We start from the raw sequence: 7,255 nt of genomic DNA on the forward strand, positions 1-7,255 counted from the left end.
AATGCAATTTCCAAACAATATCTCGCGCGCCTCTATTGTTGTAACATATTTAATACTCTTTATCTTACTTTGTGCAAAGAGCCTCTACTAACCTTCAAATCATCTTGCACAATGAGGTTGAGTATGTTAGCTGCACATCTGAAATGGAAAAACTCGCCTCCACACAACAAGTCATCCCTCAACATCAGCTGTGATTTGACAATATCTTGCATCGAGTCATTACTTGTAGCATTATCTAATGTGAGAAGAAAACACTTTTCTTCCAATTCCCTATTCTTTTAAAGATTCAAGAAGCTGCATGCCCTATTACACCTGGAATAGGTAACTCAACACACACACACTATTCTCCGCGAATTGGCAACTCAAAACAACACACTAGTTGTAGCTAACCAGAGACAAACCTGAAATGAATCCAAGGAAGCTTGAGCTTCCGGTCCTCATTTCATTTAGTAGTTTACTGGCCGAATTTTTTTAAAAGTCACTAAGTAGCTTAGCGGTAAATGCACCTAAAATTATTTAAAACGTGATGGGTTTGACTTTCTGCTTTGGCTAATTCTGTATTAAATATGAATTAGTTGATATCTTTACTTTTGATATGCCTTATTTTTTATGTTTCTTTCAGCCTTTAAATTGTCAAAATTGTCAATGTCGGCACTGAGCTAACCTACATGGTCACGCAAGACTCGACATGCAACCACTCAACACACACACTAGTCGCAGCCACTTACATGGTTAAACTAGACTCAACCACACAACTATATGCAACACATGCAGTACTATCGACTAACCAATATGCAATCACACATGCATATACCACAATTCACGGCATGTGAGAGTAACTACTCAATCAACACGCAAATCACCACAATCTGTAGATAGCTATGCTACAAATCAACTACACATTGCATGCTACTTAACCACGATATCTACAGGCATACTATAATCACAATACTCAATGCATGCTACTCACTATTAATGTCTAGACAAGTATGATTCACCATTTCTACATTACGCATGTTGTTCCACTACTATTAGACAAGCATGCAAATAACTACACAATCGATCACACAAGCATGTACCAACATCAACACACAATCAGACAATCACAATCACACAATCACATAATCATACACACACATGGGGTCTACCACACACCCATACGATTCACACACAAACCGCTTCTCGGTTTAGCTTCAAGACCCACCCGATCTAAGCTCTTCTCCTGCAACACACACGGTTAATTCACACAAATTAAAAGCATCCCCCAGAATTCACGTAGTTCTTCACTCAGAAGATAGGCCACGATCATGGCCTGAACATACATCCAACCGCTTACAACCTAATTTTACCAAAACCTATTTACGAAGCCTAATGGCTCAAGGGTTTAAGAACACTTTCAAACGAAAATTTAAAAACTTACCAACCTTTCTAACACAACGCAGCGGATCCTAGTCTAAGGATCAGCCACTGCAAAGACTCCTCACACTCACCTCACACACTTAGAAAATTTATTGGTTTTTGACTACTTTCTCTCTCTAGCAAGAACAACAAGAACGACTGAGAAATTAATCTTTGGGGTTTATAAATTTCTAATTTAAAGACAAGGGGAGTACTTATAGTCAGGGAATGCATGGGGAAGCCTTGACAAGTGTCCTTTGAAGTGTCACCACAAAATGCCTTCTTAGCATGCATTAATGGAGACTGATGACTCACAACTCCTTTGCGTCCCATCTTCTAGAAAAAAATCCACTTAGGGCATCTGTAATGGTCAAATTTAGCATGAGTACCTCAACAAAAGTATTAATATAAAAGAAAAAAGTAAGAATGAGAAGCCTAAAAGGAAGAGAATCGATTCGTTAAAAAGAAACTTACACCTTATTGTGAGAAATGTTTTCTACATGTGTCATTTCTCATACAAGACAACAAATTTTAAAGCATTAAACTTTAATTATCTATTACCATATTAATATAGTTATGTTAAGAGACTAGGGTACATAAATTTATCACTGCAGATGCTCTTACTTACCAAGGTTCATTGTACAAAATTTTGTTGAAAAACTTGATCTCCAAGTCAAGTTGCCACATATCCCATTTTCAGTCCAAAATCCACTCTTCACCATAACATGTGTTGAGCCTATGACCTAGGTCTGCTCATCATTCTCAGTATAGACCTTATCATTTGTGCAATGAACATATGCATTCCCTCCTTCGTGCATGACATATCTCCACCAAGTTTTCTTCCTTGGCACCAAATGTGTTTTCTTACCTATTTTGGTAAATGAACATATCCATGCAATTAACCTTTTCTAATGTGGCTTCATACTGACTAAATAGTCCCTAAAGGTCCTATTTATTCCTTAGATGTCGTGTGTTGCCTCCTAATTATTCATTTTCACTCATTTCTCCCTTAGATGAAAATGTTCTCATTTTGTGAACAAAAAGAATCTTGATGTCTAGAAGCCCTCCTTGCATATTTTGTACTTCATTTTTTCATCATAAAATCTCTTTATTTAATCCACATCCTACCTTGCATTGAAAGAATTTTATTACATGGCTTGATCTCAACCGTCGGACCGGGAAGTGCCATGTGGCACAATCTGCACCTTTGAACTTGGTTAACATTTCATGACTTTTCTTCACATGATTTGAGAGTTCATAATTTTGTAAGACACTATTGAATCTATAGATCACGCTTGCACATCTTTATTTGGCTTTCATCTCACCCAATTAGCCGATTTCGACCATATCGATACCAAACCTAGGTTCCTCCAAACCATCTTAGTTTTTCCTGGACAAAACACCATGGCGTTTCCTCAAAATACCTTAGGATATGTTCCTAGTTTGACTCCCAAACTCCTGGATTTATATCATCCTTCGATCATTACCAATAATATTAGTCGACCATCTCCAAAACCTTTATCGACCATTTGCCATTCCACTCAAACCAACTGGATCCTTACTTGACCAAATGTCTTATTTTGATCCACATTGATGATTAGTATTGAGTCTTATTTTGATCCATATCGCATCCTCGGGTCTTCTCCTTGGCCAATTCGATTTCGACTCGACCAATCTTCAATCTTCTTCGACCAAACCTCTAATCATGTATTCTAATGTCATACTACTACAACTTCTGATCAATACCAAGTTATTGACTTTTTGTTGACTTATCCATTAAGACCAGGTGTATTACAACGGAGCTCCTAGAGTTTTGTCGGTGGAAGTCGTGACTCTAGAGAACTTTAATCGCTTTTCTCACACTCTCTCTTGTTTTTTTCAGGTGGAGCTACGAAATGAGGAAGTTTTGAGGGTTCTTTCTTTCCCGCAAAGCCAAATCAGGCACGTCCCACAATGGCCCAAACCGCATGAGCCTTGTCCCCCAAGTCCCACTCCAAAATGGGCCTAGAATATCTCTGCCAAAACCTACCATTCATGGGCTTTCTACGGGTTAGATGTAACGACCCACTCTCGGAGTATTTTATTTTTAAAAGAGATAGATCGCGAGAGGTTTAATTCTACTGGAAAAGTATTTTTTTTCTTTAGGTGTGGAAACACTTGGATTCATGATGGTTGGAAGACTAAGCTTTATTTAACTAAGTGTCAGATCTATAATAAGCTCATTGAATGAGATTGAAATGGGCTTATTTACAGTAAACCGATCACATAATGATCGGAACATACGTAAATAAATATCGAGACCGCAAGGCCAATTAAGCGATGTTCGGCTACTGGACAATACCGGGTTCCAAGTAAGAAAAGTTTGACTACCTATCATTGCGGGATTATACAAAAGGAAGGTCGGATCTGGGAGAGTCCACTAAGGAAAGAATCATAGATATCAAGTCAAACCATTGATGGATCTTTTACCAATCCAAATAAGGAAACTGGCATTAAGTGGCTGGGTTGGTGAGGAAGCTTAAGGACCCATTGAGCTTTCAATTTTCACACAACCAAGAAAAACGTGTTTATATCAAAGTCAGAGCAGGAACGAGTTGATAGAAAGAGAAGTTTTAGAAGAGGGGTCGAAGGAGGAGGAGCTAAAGAGTTCTTTGTCAAAAACACTAGATAGTTCAGAGTCTTCGAATCCTAGAGATTTAGGACGAAGATTATGAGGGTGTGATTTATGGCAGCTTAGTAATTTGTATATTGGTCAGAGTTGGCTCGTTAGGATGAAGATTATGTGTTAGGAGAATTATTTATGGAAAATTCATTTATCGTTCTTCAAGATGATTCTCTAGGATCGAAGAATCTTCTTACCTCCTTAGGATAATTGCATGTTAGTTTGTTGTGACGATGATATGCTTAAATGGATATGTTTGCGTAAACGAATGTAGAATTGATCTTGAAAAGAATGGGTATGTTAAGTGGAAAACGTTATAGAAATGAATTAAGGATGAGAATAATTAAGAAAATTACGGGAATAGAAGATTGAAACTAAAGTACATGATTAAGAAATGAAATTAAATAAGGAAAGTATGTTTTGGCTTAGAGCCCTAAAGATGTTATGATCATGTTTTGGCTTATGACCATGTATGTTGGCTTCAGCCTTTATGGACCTTCGGGTCGCAGGTTGGCTACGAGCCGTTATGGACCTTCAGGTCACTGTTTGGCTTCGGCCGCAGGTTGACTAAGGACCGTAATGGACCGACGGATCGTAGGTTTGGCTACGGACGCAGGTTTGGCTACGGACGCAGGTTGATGGACCTTCGGGTCAGAATATTAAGAAATGCTAAAGTAAAGGAATAATATAACCGGATGTTAGGTCGTTAGGTTTGAATGCATGAAAATGGATAAGTAACTGGAAAATGGTTAAGTCACGAATGATGGAAACAAATTTCTAGGTTGATCGAATGATATTGCTAGGTTGTTAGAATGAAACGTGGAATTTGATTATTTTATTATTGAGTTGCATGTGGGCGGTTTTAAGCGTCCTCACTGAGTAATTTTGTATACTCATGCTTCCTTGTGCGATGCAAATATGGTTAATTGTGTGGACCGGAGTGCGAGACTATAAAGACCATCGGGAAACATCATTTTGAACTTGGATAAAGATATTCTTCCCGTACACAAAACATTGTTCAGTATTTGTCTTGTATTTCATTAATAAAGTAGTAGTGTTTCTTTATTTCATTGTCAAAATTTGACTCGATCTTTACTTCAAAATTTGAAAGTATTTTTAAAATATTTCCGGGTTGGGGTGTTTCACTTGGCCCGCAGATTGCCTTCCAAATTGGCAACTCTACATGGTGTGTTAGATGATACATGGTTTGTTACATGATTTGGTAGCTGATATATTGATTGATGTATATTTACTACAAGAGAAAAAAAAACTTATTTTGCAAGGGAATCTTTCCCTCACAAAATTGCAACGGATCTGGAAGAAAATTCTAATATTGCCTTAAAAATTTGCGAAAAAATTAATCATTCCCCTCCTAATCCCTCGTAATTTTGCTAGAAAAATAATCTGTCACAAATTTGCATGGGATTTTCTGGGAATTTGCTTGTTAATCATGGTGCATCGTAATTTTTTTGCAAATTTACAAAAAAATTGCAAGGGACCCTTGCAATTTTTTAATATATCTATGTTTCCCACACTTGAACGGTTCGGAGTTTCATCAAAACTTTTGGTGTCATATAATATACTTAATTGAAACAAATAGTGTTTAATATTTATGTCGATAAATACTTTTGAAAAAAAACAAATAATCAACTACGATTATGAATTCAATTTCAGGCACTTGAACTAATATTACGAAGTACTAAACACCAACCCTTTATTTTTTTACAATCAATATACTTCAAATCATTTGCCGAAAAGTTCTTAAAAAACTTTTTACGTTTAATTATTTTTTGAAACCATATACAGAGAATACAAATTAGTACACCGAAGACATAACAAAACCCTAAAATACAGACATGTGGATTTGTGACAGATTTTCTAGGGATCCCTCTCAGTTCCCTCGCAAATTCATGTTTACAGAACTTGAACGGTTTTGGGTTTTATCAAAGATTTTGGTTTTGGAGAACACATTTTATTTTTAACATGTACACCAATAAATATTTTTTTGGAAACTTAATCGACTAAGGTTATGAAATCAATTCCCGACATTTGATATTGCAAAATTCTTAACATCAAAACCCTATAATCTATACAGTCAATGTACGTCAACTAAATTTTCAGGAAGATTTAAACATATTTTTACGTTAAATAACTTTTCAGAAAACCAAATACATAAAATATATATTAGTCCACCAAAAATTAAACAAAACCCCAAATTACACCCTTCAACCCCATGTTCTATTTTACTAAGAAATTGGAAAAGATTTCTGAAAAACTCATCACAAATTTGTGTGGGTTTGGGAGGGATACCTTGCAATTTCCTCGCAAATTTTTGACAAAAATAAATCTCTCAAAAAATTAACTTTATAAAATTTAATTATCACTAGTCAATTGGGCTTGGCAAGAATCACAATATCAACCATTGGCTCACTTGAATCTTAAAACCACAAATTAACCAACTTCTTGTGAATTTATATCAGGTGAGAATATATTTTATATTAATGTTTATTATAATATTATAATATATATTGTAATGTGTTTGGAGAAGAACAAAACGTGAGAGAGGGAGAGAGCGATACTTGCGTTTTTTTTTTATATATTTTCATGTTTCTCTTAAAAATGAAGTGACTCTACTAAGTGCTTAGAGTCGGCTTCTCTCTTTCTAGGAAGAGAGAGTTTCTCTCGATTTCTCTTCTTCTTATCAAAATTCAATCTTTCAGAAGGGGAGTTTTCGCCGACTTGTTCCCATCACCGGATTATTCCGGTTAAGTCTCCCGAAGGTTCGGGCTTTTGACTCCGGGAAGTGGTGGTTCTCACAACACTTCTTCGTCGGTTTTTTGTCTCCGGGAATGGATGATTCCGTCACATCGTCTTCGCCGGCCATCACCGGGGTTCTCCCGGTTCCGTTTGATCATCGTTTCTTGTGGTTCTCTGTTCGATCGATTCTCCTCTTCAGTCTCCGATTGATTGTTTCTTGCCTTTCTTAAAGGTTGAGTCATCTTCGGGCTTATCTTTATCATAAAAGATGTTCGGTTTGCATGTAGGAATCTCGGAGGTTTTGACAGGATTGATGTCGGTTGCATTTTTCAGAAGTGATGTTCCGTCAGATTATGCCGTGTAGCAACCAGCGCACAAGCTGGTCATTACGTAGCGACCGAGCACGTGCACGGCTCGGTCGCTACGTAGCGACCGAGC

General features: G+C 36.9%; 1 protein-coding gene across 1 annotated transcript in view; it reads right to left on the minus strand.

The window, feature by feature from the left end:
* Window positions 1-1,270: 1,270 nt before the first annotated feature.
* Window positions 1,271-7,255, minus strand: part of LOC106313023 — a 19,122-nt gene continuing 13,137 nt past the window's right edge. The window contains exon 9 of the transcript XR_001264315.1: window positions 1,271-1,759. The gene's annotated coding sequence lies outside the window, so the exon portion shown is untranslated. The remainder of the gene's footprint in view (window positions 1,760-7,255) is intronic.

Source organism: Brassica oleracea, chromosome C1 (assembly GCF_000695525.1).
Source record: "Brassica oleracea var. oleracea cultivar TO1000 chromosome C1, BOL, whole genome shotgun sequence".
In the NCBI taxonomy this organism is placed as follows: domain Eukaryota; kingdom Viridiplantae; phylum Streptophyta; class Magnoliopsida; order Brassicales; family Brassicaceae; genus Brassica; species Brassica oleracea.